This window comes from Phyllobates terribilis, unplaced genomic scaffold (genome assembly GCF_046119375.1).
Source record: "Phyllobates terribilis strain yellow unplaced genomic scaffold, ASM4611937v1 Scaffold_3__8_contigs__length_932513732, whole genome shotgun sequence".
Classification (NCBI taxonomy): domain Eukaryota; kingdom Metazoa; phylum Chordata; class Amphibia; order Anura; family Dendrobatidae; genus Phyllobates; species Phyllobates terribilis.
The window spans coordinates 811,771,195-811,787,856 of record NW_027362763.1 but is presented as its reverse complement, the minus strand read 5'-3'; positions in this window follow the sequence as shown (position 1 = coordinate 811,787,856).

The window sequence follows — 16,662 nt, the reverse complement described above, 5'->3', positions numbered from 1 at the left end:
CTATTAGTCCATCTATACTGACCTCCATCAGGTTGCAAATTAAAAATAATTTTTTTCTGCATCTAGCTCTGAAAAAATATTTGGGCTTCTAGCAGTGTGTGGGACTTGGTCTATTAGTCCATCTATACAGACCTCCATCAGGTTGCAAATTAAAATAATTTTTTTCTGCATCTAGCTCTGAAAAAATATTTGGGCTTCTAGCGGTGTGTGGGACTTGGTCTATTAGTCCATCTATACTGACCTCCATCAGGTTGCAAATTAAAAATAATTTTTTTCTGCATCTAGCTCTGAAAAAATATTTGGGCTTCTAGCAGTGTGTGGGACTTGGTCTATTAGTCCATCTATACTGACCTCCAGCAGGTTGCAAATTAAAAATAATTTTTTTCTGCATCTAGCTCTGAAAAAATATTTGGGCTTCTAGCGGTGTGTGGGACTTGGTCTATTAGTCCATCTATACTGACCTCCATCAGGTTGCAAATTAAAAATAATTTTTTTCTGCATCTAGCTCTGAAAAAATATTTGGGCTTCTAGCAGTGTGTGGGACTTGGTCTATTAGTCCATCTATACTGACCTCCATCAGGTTGCAAATTAAAAATAATTTTTTTCTTCATTTAGCTCTGAAAAAATATTTGGGCTTCTAGCAGTGTGTGGGACTTGTTCTATTAGTCCTTCTATACTGACCTCCAGCAGGTTGCAAATTGAATATAATTTTTTTCTGCATCTAGCTCTGAAAAAATAGTTGGGCTTCTAGCGGTGTGTGGGACTTGGTCTATTAGTCCATCTATACTGACCTCCATCAGGTTGCAAATTAAAAATAATTTTTTTCTGCATCTAGCTCTGAAAAAATATTTGGGCTTCTAGCAGTGTGTGGGACTTGGTCTATTAGTCCATCTATACTGACTTCCATCAGGTTGCAAATTAAAAATAATTTTTTTCTGCATCTACAGTACCTCTGAAAAAATATTTGGGCTTCTAGCAGTGTGTGGGACTATTTGTATTAGTCCATCTATACTGACCTCCATCAGGTTGCAAATTCAAAATAATTTTTTTCTGCATCTAACCCAGCCAATAGTTTTGGCCTAATACCACAGTTTGGCCACTCAGCTCTGCTCGGTTACCATCCATTGTTTTTTTGTGCAAACAACTCCAGAGTTGTGAATTAGTTAACCACCAAAATGAGTGGAAAAAGGCCTGCTGCTGGTGGAAAGGGGAATAGGCGTGTTGGGAAGGGGAAAAAAGGTTGTGTCCGTGGGGTAGGTGTTAAAGCAACAGTAACATCTGCAGAAGAAAGACCATCTTCCAGCCAAACTAAAATGTCTACTTCTTTTAGCGGACAATGTGATAAGATCCCTTTCTTACGGCCACGCCAATCGCTACAAATTCCAGATGAGGCACAAAAACAGCAGGTGCTTCAACGGATATCAAGTGCTCCTTTAAGTGGGCTCTCCTCCACATCAACTTCAACATCACAAATACTCCAGTCCTCAAAGGTGTCACCCAAATCGCACTTGCTTCCTCACAGCTCCCAAATCTCCAGCTGCCCATCTGAGTATGAGGTAGAACAGATGGTTGAGTCTGCAGAGCTGTTTACTCATACTATAGCCTGGGAATCAGAGGTCGACTCCAGCGCTTCTGTGAATCCAGACGAGGAAATGATCTGCACTGATGCCCAGAATCTTTATGAGTCGGATCCAGGACCAGACGCAGAAGGTTCTGACCATAATGTAGACCCTCATTCCCAAACTGTAACTCCTGTTGGTGGAGACAATGAGGAAGACGATGATAAGACTCAAATACCTGATTGAAGCGACAACTTTAGTTTTTTGTCAGGGCAGGAACAGGTTGGCTCTGAGGACGACGGGTGTGATAACGCACAGGGTGATGATGATGAGGTCGGAGATCCCACTTACTGTCAACCCACAGTCAGCCAAGAGATGAGGTCAGCAGAGGAGGTGGAGGAAGATGCTAGTGACGACGAGGTCAGGTTGCGCCTTCCTGGACAGAGACGTAGTACTGGAAGCACGTCAACAACTGCATCCTCAAACACAACTCTACCTCTCACCACAAGTCGTGGTGGCTCTTCAGGTCGCATGGGTGCTAAGCCTTGCATAGCCTGGGCATTTTTTCAGATCGATAAAGATGACCCAACTCGTGTTATCTGTAACATTTGTCAGCAAAAGCTAAGTAGAGGCCAAAAAATACATAGTTTGAGTACTTCATGCATGAACCGGCACATGGACATGAAGCATAAGTTGCAGTGGGAAGCTCAGTGTGCTACAATGCGGCCTAGCCGGCCGGGCCAATCACCGTCTGCCATATCTTGTGCATCCGCGGCCTCTTCATCCTCTGTGACTGGGGGGACAGCAGTCACACCTGTTTTGGGGAGCAGACCTGCCACCTCTTTACCCGCAACAGCCAGCGTGATTGGCAGGTCATCATTTTCTTTGGAGGTGGTAACACCAGCTGGTGTTGAGCGCTGTCCGACATCGATAGCACCACCTTTGGATCAAGGCAACCTAACATGTCCGCCTGCATCTTCCTCACAGACCGGCAGTTTGCCGGGGACACCCTTATCAACCCCGTCTAAGCACAATAGCCAGCCCTCGGTCCCTCAGATGTGGACAAGTAAAAGACCATTTCCTCCTAGCCATGAGAAAGCTAAGAGGTTAAATTTCACCATCTGCAAGCTCTTGGCTACAGAAATGCTGCCTTTCCGCCTGGTGGACACAGAGGATTTTCGAGACCTTATGTCCGTCGCAGTGCCCCAGTACCAGATGCCCAGTCGGCACTACTTCTCAAAGAAAGGTGTGCCTGCGCTCCACCAGCATGTCGCACACAACATCACCGCTTCTTTGAGAAACTCTGTGTGTGACAGGGTGCATTTCACCACAGACACTTGGACGAGTAGGCATGGACAGGGGCGTTACATGTCGCTGACTGGGCACTGGGTAACTATGGTGACAGCACGACAAGGGGCTGCTGTCCAAGTCTTGCCGTCCCCACGAGTTGTGCGTCAATCCTCTTTATGTCAAAGTTCCTCCACTGCTTCTGCCTCCTCAACCTCCTCTCGGTCTTCCACCTGCACCCAAAGCCTGTCTGGTCATGCCACAAGCTTTCTAACTGCGCAGAAGGGATCCTGCACACCTCCTTACTATGCTGGCAGTAGGGCTCAACGTCATCAGGCGGTTTTTACATTGAAATGTCTGGGAAATGTGAGTCACACAGCTGAGGAGTTGTGGTCAGCTCTGGAGAACCAATTTCATGAATGGTTGTCTCCACTGGACCTGAAACCAGGGAAGGCCGTGTGCGACAATGCTGCAAACCTGGGTGCGGCCCTTCGCCGGGGCAATGTCACACACGTGCCTTGTATGGCTCACGTGTTGAACCTGGTTGTCCAGCAATTTTTAGCCCACTATCCCAGACTAGATGGCCTTCTGCAGAGGGCACGGTCGCTGTGTGCTCACTTCCGCCGTTCGCATCCCGCAGCTCAGCGACTTACATCTCTACAGAAGTCGTTGGGCCTGCCACTTCACCGGCTAAAATGCGATGTGCCTACCCGGTGGAATTCAACTCTGCACATGTTGCAGCGACTGTGGCAGCACCGACAAGCCCTGGTGCAATACGTTCTGACGTATAGCCTGGGCCAACGAGATTCAGAGGTGGGGCAAATCACGCTGGAGGAGTGGTCTCAGATCAGGGACCTATGCACCCTTCTGCACAGTTTTGAAATGGCGACGAAGATGTTTAGTGCTGACGATGCCATTATCAGCATGACTATTCCGGTGATTTACATGCTGGAGCACATGTTAAACAGAATTCGGAGTCAGGTGGTGGCACAAGAGGAGGTGGAGGAAGTAGAGGAGGAGGAGTTGTATGCGGAAGGGCTAACATCTGCAAGGTCCAGACGGTCGGCAGCACCAAGGCGGCAGGCATGTGAGGGTGGGGGAGATGGTTTTACCAGGGCGCATGGTAGCAGCCAAACTAGTGAGGAAGGTGCAGGAGCCCAGGAAGAAGTGGAGGACGAACTGATGGAAGACTCATCAGATGAGGGAGACCTTGATCACATTTCTGTTGTGCGAGGTTGGGGGGAGAGGACAGAGGAAGGAAGCATGATTGTTACCTCGCCACCAACACAACAGGGACTTGGTGCTCCTGGATGCGCAACACACATGAGTGCCTTCTTGCTGCACTACCTGCAACATGACCCTCGAATTGTGAGAATTAGAAATAATCCTGACTACTGGGTTGCCACACTGTTAGATCCCCGGTACAAAAGTAAATTTGCAGAAATTATTCCTGCCATAGAAAGGGATGCACGCATGCAGGAGTATCAGCAGAGACTGTTGCAGAATCTTACATGTGCTTTTCCACAAAATACCAGTGGTGCACGTAGTGAATCTCACAGTTCCAACTTGCCAACCGTGGGACCGTCAAGTGTTCAGCACTCAAACCGTAACAGAACCACAGTATCTGCTGGTAACATCAATTTTGCGGAATCATTTCACCACTTTTTTAGCCCATCCTTTGCAAGGCCACAGGAGACAAGAAGTCTGACACATAGTCAACGCCTAGAGACGATGGTATAGGAGTATCTCCAAGTAAACATTGAAGCCATGACTGTGTCACTGGACCCTTGCTCTTTTTGGGCTTCCAATCTGGATAAATGGCCGGAGCTAGCCACTTACGCCTTGGAGATCTTGTCATGCCCCGCAGCCAGCGTTCTGTCTGAACGTGTGTTCAGCGCTGCTGGTGGTGTGCTGACAGATAAGCGCACACGGCTCTCCACTGATAATGTAGACAGACTCACGTTCATAAAGATGAACAAATCATGGATCCGAAACGACTTTTCTACCCCTGTGTCATCCTGGGGAGAGTAAAAGCTTGATGATTGGTTAAAATCACCCTACCAACCGTTTTAAGCTTTCAAATTACTAATCATGTTTATCTGTATCTTGACTGGAAAATAATTTGGGCTTTGTAGCAGTGTGCAGCACTGATCCTATTAGGCCATCTATACTAAAGCTTCACCAGATTTAAAATTAAAAATAATTTTTAGCTGCATCTAGCCCGGAAAATAATTTTGGGGCTCCGAGATGCGCAAGGCACATAAGTGCCTTCTTGCTGCACTACCTGCAGCATGACCCTCATATTGTCAGAATTCGAAGTAATCATGACTACTGGGTTGCCACACTCTTAGATCCCTCAAACTTTTCGATCAACCTTTTCATTTTAATAAAGACCAAAAAAATGGTCATTTTTGAAATTATAAGCATTAGCAGGTTGTTAGAAACTGAAATCAAACAGTTTTCAACTCAAAACTTTATTCTAGGTGATGTTACATTTTCACATAGGACCCCTTGTTCGAAAAGAGTTTCTGAACTCTCTCGTCCATTGAATTTGTCAGGTTTTGGATGGTTTCTGCTTCAATTGTTTTGCATGAGGACAGAATACCCTCCCAGAGCTGTTGCTTAGATGTGAACTGCCTCCCGCCATCATAGACACTCCTTTTAATGATGCTCCAAAGGTTCTGAATGGGGTAGAGGTCAGGGGAGCATGGGGGTCACACCATAAGTTTGTCCCCTTTTATGCCCATATCAGCCAGAGATGCAGATGTTTTATGTGCAGCATGAGATGGTGCATTATCATGCAGAAAAATGATCTTGCTGTGAAATACACGGTTCTTCTTCTTGAACCATGGCAGGAAGTGCTGTTTGAGAAAATCCACATACATTATGGAGTTCATCTTTAGCGCCTTCAGGGATCCTAAAGGGGCCGACAATCTCTCTCCCCATGAATCCAGCCCAAAACATTACTCCACCTCCTCCTTGTTGGCGCTGTAGCCGTGTTTGCGTGGGGTGTCCATCAACCAGCCATCCTCCACTCCATCCATCTGGACCATCGAGCGCTGCACGGCACTCATCCGTGAACAAAACAGTTTTGAAATCAGTCTTCATGTAATGTTTGGCCCACTGGAGCCGTTTCTGCTTGTGTGAAGTGGATAGAGGAGGTCGACAGGATGGCGCATGCACAGCTGCAAACCTCTGAAGGACCCTGCATCTTGTTGTTCGGGGGACGTTGGAGGCACCAGCAGCTTCAAAAGCTTGTCTGCTGCTATGACAAGGCTTTTTTGCCGCTGCTCTTTCAACCTGACGTAATTGCCTGTAGGAAAGAGTCCTCAATTTGCCCTTATCAGCACGCACACGTGTGTACTGTGAATCAGCTACATACTTCTTGATTGCCAAGACACTTCATCCTGATCATCGCACAATGTTGATTGTAGTCATGCCTTGACCTAAACACTCCACAATTTGTTGCTTCTCAGCAGCCGACACATCCTTTTTCTTTCCCATTTTGGCAGAAAATGTAGGCTGCTTAATAATGTGAGAGAGCCTTCTTAAGTAGTCTTGCCTTTCATTGGACACACCTGCCAAACTAATTAGCACAGGTGTCTGCAATTGCTTACAGTGATATAAAGAGCCCTGACACACATCACCATCAATGAGTTTAACTGACAAACAAACAAATTCTTCCCTTATCACTCCTAAACACTTTTTGTATAATAATTTGGAACGCAGTGTACATGTGCTTTTCCACAAAACACCAGTGGTTCACGTAGTGAATCTTACAGTTCTAACTTGCCAACCGTGGTCTGTATGGAGTTGTTCAATAAAGGGCCCAAAATTAAGGTAACATAGATGGGAGAGGTCTCTATGAATAGGAATTCCTAAGTATTTGATACCCTGTGAGGGCCAGGCAAAGGGAAAGTTGGACTGGATGGAATCCTATATGGATTTGGGGAGGGAGACATCGAGGGCCTCAGACTTCGCTGCATTGATTTTAAAATTTTACCATGTAACAAAGTGATCTATTTCAGCCATAACAGCATGGATGGATATATGTGATTGAGTGATATATACTAGGACATCATCAGCAAATAGAGAGCACTTGTACTCGGTGCCTCCCACCTCAATCCACCTAATATTGGGGTTATGGCGAATTGATGAGAGCAGGTGCTCCGTCACTAGGATGTATAAGAGAGGGGACAGAGGACATCACTGCCTTGTCCCATTGGTGATTGTGAAAGGTGATGAAAATGTTCTGACGCACCCCCTGGGCCTTGGGACACCCGGAGCCGGACCCTTTTTGGTGGATGCTGGTGGTTGTAGTCTTCGTGGCGGCGACCCAGTTCCGTGGCTCAGGGCGGTCAAACCAGTGGCGGAACTATTTATGTGGTTTTCATGTTTAAATGTCCGACTACGCCACCCGTGGATTGCGGTCAGAGTGAACCGCCGCTACAGGGCAGACCACTGAGGCTGGTGTTGTGGGTGCAGCAGAGCGTAGCATAACTCCCCACGGGAGGAGTATAGCCTCAGGGCAGTGTATGCGGAGGATGGGGGTGATGGTGCAGGGCAGCAGCAGTAACGACACGGAGTCAGTGATGCAGTTCAGGGCCTTTACTCACAGTTCTTATTATCCAGACCACGTCTGCAGGTAACGGCTGCCCATGTCGTACTGTGCTCACCGGGTGAGGGGCTCAGACAACTCCCAGATAACTTTGGAGCACTTCACAGGACCCCCTTTGTGTGTCCTTTGTCTGGCCTTTCTTACCAACACTTCTGTCCGGCTGCCTCGGGCCTCCTCTTGGTAAACTTGGCGCCAGTTTCCCTGACCCTATGTGGTGCCTTCCTAGCGGGTGTAGCAAGGGGCTGTGCCACATAAAATGTCAGAGCCTCCGGTTTCTAGCTGAGGGTCGTTTCCTGCCTCCACTAGTTCGGGGACCGGTCTCCCCCTTTGGCCTGACCCCTCCACGCAGGTGGATTCGGGCGTGCGGTGGCGACTCGCCCGTCCGCACCACTGGGATCCCTTCATTCCTTGTTCCTGGAGCCTTCTCCGCTCCTCTTCCTTCCTTCTCCCTCTTCCAGGCCTGGGCCTCTGTTACTAGGCCCGCCTCCGGAGCAGAGCTCATGCAGAGCCCCTGCTCCCTGCCACTTCTGCTCAGACTTCTCTGCACTGAACTAAGATGGTGCCCACCTTTTATACTCCCTTCTCAATGCACCCAGGAACTGCTTCCTCCCTGCTCCTGCACTACAGGGTTCCCCTTCCTCAGTGTTCCCTCCCCCCACTCCAGCCAGGGACAGGGACTGTCGTGCCCATCTCAGGGGCATATTGGTCGCCCTGCCCCACGGCAATGTGGTGTAATGCATGCAGGTGTCGGGTCCTGATCCACACTCCATCCTTACCTGAGAGTGAGATATCACACCTCTGGGTGAGGTGCAATACCTCTGTAGCAACCGAGCCCTCAGGGTGCTACAGTTCCATTTATCTTCAGCCTAGGTGACGTATTGCGATACAGGGCCGTGATTTTGGCTATAAAAGGGTCCCCTAGACCCCTACCCCAAGCTTTTTAAGAGAATCATATATGGCGTGCCAGGAGACCCTATGGAATGCTTTCTCAGCATCCAACGAGAGTATCTAATTACAAATTTTTAACTGCATCTAGCCCAGGAAATACTTTGTGCCTAGTAGCAGTGTCTGCTAGTGAGCGGATTATCCCGGCTGTTAAGCAAGCTGCACCACCTGTAGTTTAGACACTTAATTTTTTTCAAAGTAAATGCTTCGGGACCATGGGATACTTAGTGAAGAGCATCAGGAGGCACCCCAAGGCATAGGGGCTGGGACTGGCAGTAGGATGCCTTGCGGTGGACAGCCGAGCTCGATCCTTATAAAAGATTTTTAACTGCAGCAGCTTTAGTGGACGCTACTGGAGCTGGAATTACCGCGGCTGCTGGCATGAGACTTGCCCTCCAATAGATCCTTGTAAATGGATTTAAAGTGTATTCATTCAAATTAGAGAGACAATTTAAATTAAAAAGCTTAGAGCTGCCTCCACCACAGGGGGGCTCGCTCGACCCACCAGCGGACAGGCACCAGTATTGGGAGAGGGGGGCTGGCCGTCAGGGTTCACCGCGGCTCTGGCACAAACCCGGCGACACGGAGGTGGCACGGGCAGGAGCGGACTGGCCGTGTCGGCTTCTCACTTTTTGGATTTTAGAAGGGCATGACATGCCTATATCTGTGTCTCCCCCTCCTTTTACTCCTCCACCTCTTTTATTTTCGCATGACTATATGTACTTGTCACTTTTCCATGTGTTAGTTATGTCTTCTGAGCAGTTTGTCAGCTTTTGGACACCTTTGAAGGTGCTTTCTATGTGTTTCTATGTGTTTTTGTTTGCCTGCTATTGGTTTTAACGGTGTTCGAAGGTGTTCGACGAACAGTTACCAGGGTGGGGCCACCCCAGTGCCCGCAGCACCCACTGCTCCTCCATTGATGGCTGAAACAAGGATGCAAACAGTGCCCTCTAGCGAGCTGGACAGCTTACGCTCTGAAGTGCGCCAGTTAAGTAAAACCCTGGCCACTGTCATGAGCACCCTGCAGCTACAGACGGAGCCTGAGCTGGAAGGAAGGATTCTGCAAGCCAATAGCCCTGAGGATGTCCAATGGATGAGAAGAAGGAGGACAACGCCACCCCGTAGGAGGACAACGCCACTTCGTGGGAGGACCAACGACCAACGGGGCCCTCCAGAAGACTTCATCTGCTAGCGCTGCCATAAAGCAGGCCACACCACGCGGACTTGCCCTTTAAACGAGGAAACCCTGGGGCCGAGGGCCAACACCCAGGAGTAGACCAACCAGGCCCATCAAACTGGTACCGCCGGTTCGTGGGAGGAAGACCTTTCCTGTCCATTGTGCTGGACGGCATCGCGACATCTGCCCTGCTGGACACAGGATCTCAGGTAACCATCATGTCTGATGTCCTCTACAAAAGGTTCTGGTCCATAGACGAACTTTGCCCGCCAGCTCCAAACCTTTCCGTGTATGCCTCCAATGGCCTTCCCCTTAACCTAGTCGGGGTTAAGGATGTGGCAGTAAAGGTGGGAAGAGTGGAACTGAAGGACCAGGGACTAATTGTAGTAGAGACTAATCCTGATGATACAGACTTGTATATGGTATTGGGCACAAATATTGTTAGTAACTGTTTGGGAGAAGTGTTGTCCTTGCTCCAACAGATGGCTGACACCGCCAGACCAGGGCAGAGGAGGGTGCTCCAGAAAGAGATCCGAGCCCTTATGTACCAGCAACAGGTAAAGCTATCAGGTGGTGAAATTGGTAATGTACGGGTGACAGACCCGATACCCATTGTGATTCCCCCGATGAGTGAGATGCTGATTTGATGTAGAGCAGCAATAGGTCTCAAAGTACGGAGCTACCAGGCGGTAGTAGAGCCCCTTAGCTCGGAGCATAGACCTACAATCTTGACTGCCAGAGGGGTAGTGGATGTATGCAATGGGAGGGTGCCCGTTCGCCTCCTAAACTATGGGGAGGACAAGATTAGATTACCACGCTACGCCACTGTTGCCAAACTGCCACAGCAGATAACAACTCCATACACATGGCGGAGTCCTTAACCTCACCAGACGAAGTGGAGGATAATGACCCAGGAACCCAGGTGGAGGATTGGTGTCAACAGCTCCAGGTTGGGACAGACACCACTCCTGCCCATCAGAAATAGGGTGTACACCGGGTGGTTCAGGAATACGAGCAGGTATTCAGTAAACACCCACTTGACTTTGGGAGGATTAAAGGGGTACAACACCATATACCCAGAGGTGACCATCCACCCATCAAAGAACGTTACAGGCCCATACCACCAGCACACTACCAGAAGGCAAAGGAGATGTTGCATGACATGAAGAAGGCAGGGGTAGTAAGGGATAGCTGTAGTCCCTGGGCAGCTCCACTGGTTCTAGTCAGGAAAAAGGATGGAAACATGAGAATGTGTGTAGAATACAGACAGGTAAATTGCATAACACACAAGGATCTATACCCTTTGCCCCATATAGAGGAATCCCTGGCTGCATTAAAGTCTGCAAATTACTTCTCCACCCTTGACCTCACTAGTGGGTACTGGCAAGTAGCTGTTGCTGAGGAGGATCGGTAGAAGACAGCCTTTACTACCCCGATGGGACTCTACGAGTTCAACAGTATGCCGTTTGGACTTTGCAATGCCCCTGGAATGTTCCAGAGATTTATGGAGTGCTGCCTGGGACAACGCAACTTCGAGACTGTGCTGCTATACCTGGATAACGTGATAGTGTACTCCAAAACGTACGAGGACCATTTGAAGCACCTGGCAGAGGTATTTGAGTCACTGTCCCAGTATGGGATGAAGCTGAAGCCCTCCAAGTGCCACCTGCTCAAGCAAAAGGTACAGTACCTGGGGCATATTGTCAGTCCAGAAGGAGTAGCACCGGACCCGGAGAAGGTCACTGCCATTCAGAAGTGGCCGGAGCCGAAGAGCCTCAAGGAGGTACATTAGTTCCTGGGACTAGTCGGGTATTACCGGAGGTTTGTGAAGGACTATACCAAGAAAGCGGCACCTTTGCAAGATCTCCTGGTAGGTCAGTCCGGGAGAGGCAGAAACCCCCCATTCCAGTGGGGTAAGGAGCAAGCTGAATCCTTTGAGGTGATGAAGGGGATCCTGATCGGCGAAGAGATCCTAGCCTACCCTGACTACAGCCAACCATTCCTGCTGTACACTGATGCCAGCAACGAGGGATTAGGAGCTGTGTTAAGTCAGAAGCAGAATGGCCGAGAGAAGGTGATCGCCTATGCAAGCAGGAAGCTCCGCCCGACCGAGAGGAACCCAGAGAACTATAGCAGCTTCAAGTTGGAGATCCTGGCCCTGGTCTGGGCCATCACCGAGCGGTTCAAGCACTACCTAGCCTCCAGTAAGTTCACTGCCTACACTGATAATAACCCCTTGACTCATCTAGAAACAGCCAAGTTAGGAGCCATGGAACAATGATGGATGGCTCGGCTGTCAAACTACCAGTTCACCATTAAGTACTGGCCAGGCCGCAAGAATGCCAACGCCGATGCCCTGTCCAGGATGCCTCACCAGTCGGACACTGAAGAAGAAGTGGATGACATGGAGGAGATTGAGCTACCGGCCTTCCACCATAATGGAATGGTCCATCAGCAACGATCCTCCAGGAGGCATCGCGGTAAGACGTTAAATACTTTGCCTCACCACAGCTGGAAGGAGACCCAGGACAGCGACCCGGTTTTCAGCCGTATCAAAGAACTGATAACCCAGGAAGGTTCCTCCCTGGAGAAGGACGCTTCTCCACAAGCCAAGCAACTGTGGAATGAGAGAAGCCGGCTGTTCATCTATAGGGAGAAGCTGTGCCAAAGGTACGTCAACCCGAGGACCCATGAGATGGCATGGCAGATCGTAGTGCCCAGGACAGACATCCAGATTGTGTTGGAGGCCTACCACAATCAAGAGGGGCACTTTGGCTGTAAGAAGCTAAAAACCCTGCTGAAAGGTCGGTTTTATTGGGTTGGAATGCGCAGTTCCATAGAGAGATGGTGCCGGGATTGTGGACCCTGTAGCCTCAGAAGAAAAGACTACAGCAGCCATAAGGCACCCCTGCAACCCATCAAGACAACTCGACCCTTTGAGATCGTGGCCCTGGATCATGTCAAGCTGTCACCCAGCAGGTCAGGATATTCCTATGCCCTGACCATGGTGGATCACTACTCCCGGTTCCTGGTTGTCGCCCCCCGTCAAGGATCTGATGACAGAAACTGCGGCGAAGACATTTCAGGCGTACTTCTGCAGGCCCCATGGATACCTGGAGCAGGTGCTGACAGATCAAGGCTCAGCCTTTGAAGCCGAATTGTTCAAGGAATTCTGCCATCTGTACGGTTGTAAGAAGATCCCGACTACACCGTACCACCCCAAAACCATTGGGTTATGTGAAAAGATGAATAACATCGTCATCGACCTGTTGAAGACCTTACCGCTAGAGGAATGAAACCAGTGGCCAGACAAGCTACCTGACCTGGTAGATCTGTACAACCACATACCTGTGATTTCCACCAATTGTACTCCAGCATATCTCATGCGAGCAAGACCCGGAAAGTTGCCCATGGACCTGGAGCTTGGTGTAGTAGAACCCGAAGCAGATATGTCCACTGAGGACTGGGATACGACTCGACAGGAGCAGTACAGGAGAGTACAGGCCTGTGTCAAAGACAGTCTGAATAGGGTAAGAGACAAGCAGGAAGCACAGTACAACAAGAGTGCACCAGCAGAACCCTTTTCACCTGGAGAAGTCATGCTAAAAAGAAAAAGAAGAAACCACAAACTTGATGACCAGTGGGAGAGGGAACCCTACACTGTGTTAAATTCAAGATTTGATAACAGGAAGACTTGTTTAATTACCAAGGACAGAGGAAGAACGACTGCAGTGGTATCTGGAGACCATCTGAATTTGTGTCCAGGTCTGCTAAAGCCCCAGGAAGAAGTGCCTCTCATCGTACCGGAGGAGCAGTGATACATACTGAATTAGGAGATTCCCCGGCAGATTGGCCCAAACTAGGAGGAGCAGTGATAATACCCGTGATCCACTTTTACCAACAGCCAGAAGACCCTCCACAGCAAGTAGAACCTGTAAGTGCCCCAGAAGAGCCTGCTCAGGAAGAATCCCCGGAAGAAGGATCCCCGGTTGGAGCAGAGCGAGAAGACCAAGACAATGGTACACTTGTCTGTCCCGTAAGGAGGTCAAGTCAGTCTTACAGTCCTTCCACACCTAGAACTGACAGATTGGGAGGTAGTACAAACACCAGTACCACACGCATCCCAGTACTACGTAGGTCAACACGTAACACACAAGGTCAGACCCCTGTCAGATATAGAGAATAGAAAGGAAAACTCTGATATTATAAATAGTTGCCCCTGGGGTATGTTGTTCTTGTGTAATTTTCATGTATTTAATTATTGATGTGTTTTGCCATATAATGGACAATTTAGGTGACATGGACACTTAGCATTGCATTTAGTTACCCGTAAGGGTATATATGTATAAAAGACTCTGTGGCTGAGGACTGTGAGCAGCCCAAAAACTGTTCATGTACATAATTGGCATGGCCGAAGACATGGTCCATCACCTGGATCACTTATGCCCTGCAGCCACGCCCAGGGCCTACGTTGGGGGTTTTCGGATGGGTCCCTCATATTACACATGTTCCTTCATCGGTGAAATGGACACCATTTACTTGAAAAACTCTGAACTTGTTTTTTATAAATATTTGTTCATAATGTTACCTGTAACGTTTAAGAAAAGTGCCTCCCATAAAAGGAAGAAATGTTAATTGTTAACCTGTTTTGCAAAAATGCTTCAATCCAGGAGTACTGAGTTTTACTACGGGGGAATGTGGCGCCCTGCTGCGCATTGGTGCCACAGAACCCAGAAGGGTGGATGGATGGACTTCTCCACAAGAGGCCCTCACACATTCACACACCTCCACCCTACCACCTCAGACCAGGGAGCCTGATAGGGATATATAAAGGGAGGGTGGAGCCAGGCAGCTCAGTCCAGTCTTAGTTTCAGTTCAGTGTTCAGAGAGAGAGGAACACAGCTCAGAGTGAGGAGAGAGCGTGCCGACGCTCAGAGAGCGGTGAAGACGCAGCACGCCAGCTGTCGAGTAGTGAGGGCCCCGAGTGTGGTCGACGGCGAGGAGGACTGTCGCAGCGCTGGTGATCCTCACCAGACACCACAGGTGGCGTCACGACAAATCCCCTATAAATATCCCCTTTTTGCACTGACCGCCCTGGGTCATGGACAGGGCCAGCCACCGTGATCTTCCCCCAAAAGCAGCCATAAAGCCCGGCTGCCGAGTACCCCATGGCCCTAGGGGCGAGTCATCACTTTGTGTAAACACGCTCTGCCAGTTCAGTCCCGACAGCTGTCTGTGACAGCTGAGCGGCACGAGAAGGGGTGCAGGGACCCATGCCGTCGGTCCCTGCACCCAGATCGCTGCGATCCGTCAGTCAATCTGACTGACCGATCACAGCATGACGGAGCAGGAGACGCTGAAATGTCAGCCTCTCCTGCCCGATCAGTGTCGGAGCTCAGCGCTGCCAGTGGCTGAGCTCCGGCACTAAACAGCCAGGAGCCGTGTCAGCACCACCCATGGCTGTTAACCCCCTGAATGCTGCGATCGAGCATGATCGCAGTGTTCAGGAGGCAGGCAGAGGTCTGAGAGCTCACTCTGCCTTCAGGTCGGTGCCCTGTGACATCATCGCGGGGGCCTGACCGTTGCCATGGTGACCAGGGGTCGTCATGATGACCCCCAGGTCACAAAGCTAAGGAAAGCTCCTGAGACCACTGCACAGCATAGTCTCAGGAGCTTTCATTATAGGTATAATGTATTGCAATGCTAGTGCATTGCAATACATTATATGTATGAAAAGTGAAAGTCCCATAGTGGGACTACGTAAAAAAGTTTAAAAAAAAATAAAAAAAAAATGGTAAAAATCTAATAAACAAAAAGTAAAAAAAATATATACATATATTACACTAATAAATACAGATTTCTAGGTAAAAAAAAATAAAAATAAACAAAAGAGTAAACATATTTAGTATTGCCGCGTCCGGAATGACCCGATCTATAACCGTGTCACACTAGTTAACCCTTTCAGTGAAAAGTGTAAAAGAAAAAAAAGACATTAGAATCTATGACTTTTCATCATACCACTGGAAAAAAAGTGGAATAAAACGCAATCAAAAAGACGGATGAAAATAAAAATAATACCGCTGAAAACGTCATCTTGTCCCACAAAAATCAATCCCCCATACAGCTGCATCATCTGAAAAATTAAAAAGTTACAGCGCTCAGAATAAAGCGATGCAAAGATTTTATTTTTTCAATAAAAGTTTTATTATGTAAAAGCGCAAAAACATAAAAAAATTACATAAATGTGGTGTGGCGCCCCTGAGGGTTCAGTCGCCAAAGAGCTACTGCACCTCACCCAGAGGTGTGGGATCCCCTTCTCTCAGGTAAGGAGGGAGTGCTGCCCGGAACCCCAACACCTGCATCCAATACTACACTGCTCCAGGCCGGCTGGAAGGGCAAGATGCAATGTGTTTTCCTGCTGAGCTTTGTCTGTCCCTGGCTGGAGTGGGGGGAACCCAGAGGTAGGGGGAACCAGTAGTGGGTGTGGGTGGAGGAAGAAGTTTAGGGGAGCACTATAGAGTGAGGTATAATATAAAGGGAGGCCATTTTACGGTGGAAGAGTAGAGCAGTTCAGAAGAACAGTTCAGGAAGTCAGTCAGGGAGCAGAGTCTCTCTAGGAGCTCTGCTCCACAAGTAGGGCCCAGTCCTAGAGGCCCAGGTGGGGAGCAGAGGAGTAGGCTCCGTTCTAAAGAAGGGATTCTAGGGGGTACGGCGAGTGCAGGAAGGCACCCGTACGCCCCGCATCTGTCAGAAGACAGAGGGATCATAGGCAGCAAGAAGGTGACCGGCCCCTGGTCCAGCCGTGTTACTCTACATCCCGGCTGGGAAAACCGGAGGCTTCTGGCTTACATGGTCAGTTGCCGAAGCCTCATTCTAATCTCCATGAGAGTCAAGCAGGTCCGGGAACTCCGACGAGACAGGAGGGACTTCAGAGCACCCGAGCGGGATTGAGAGTGGGAAGCGCAGGGCAGGAGGGAGAAAGACCCAGCGTGAAGACGGTCTAGCTAGGAGCACAAGAAAGTGGGGTTCTGTCATGTACTCCTAATCTGCCTGAGGAAGTGCTGAACCCCTGCCTG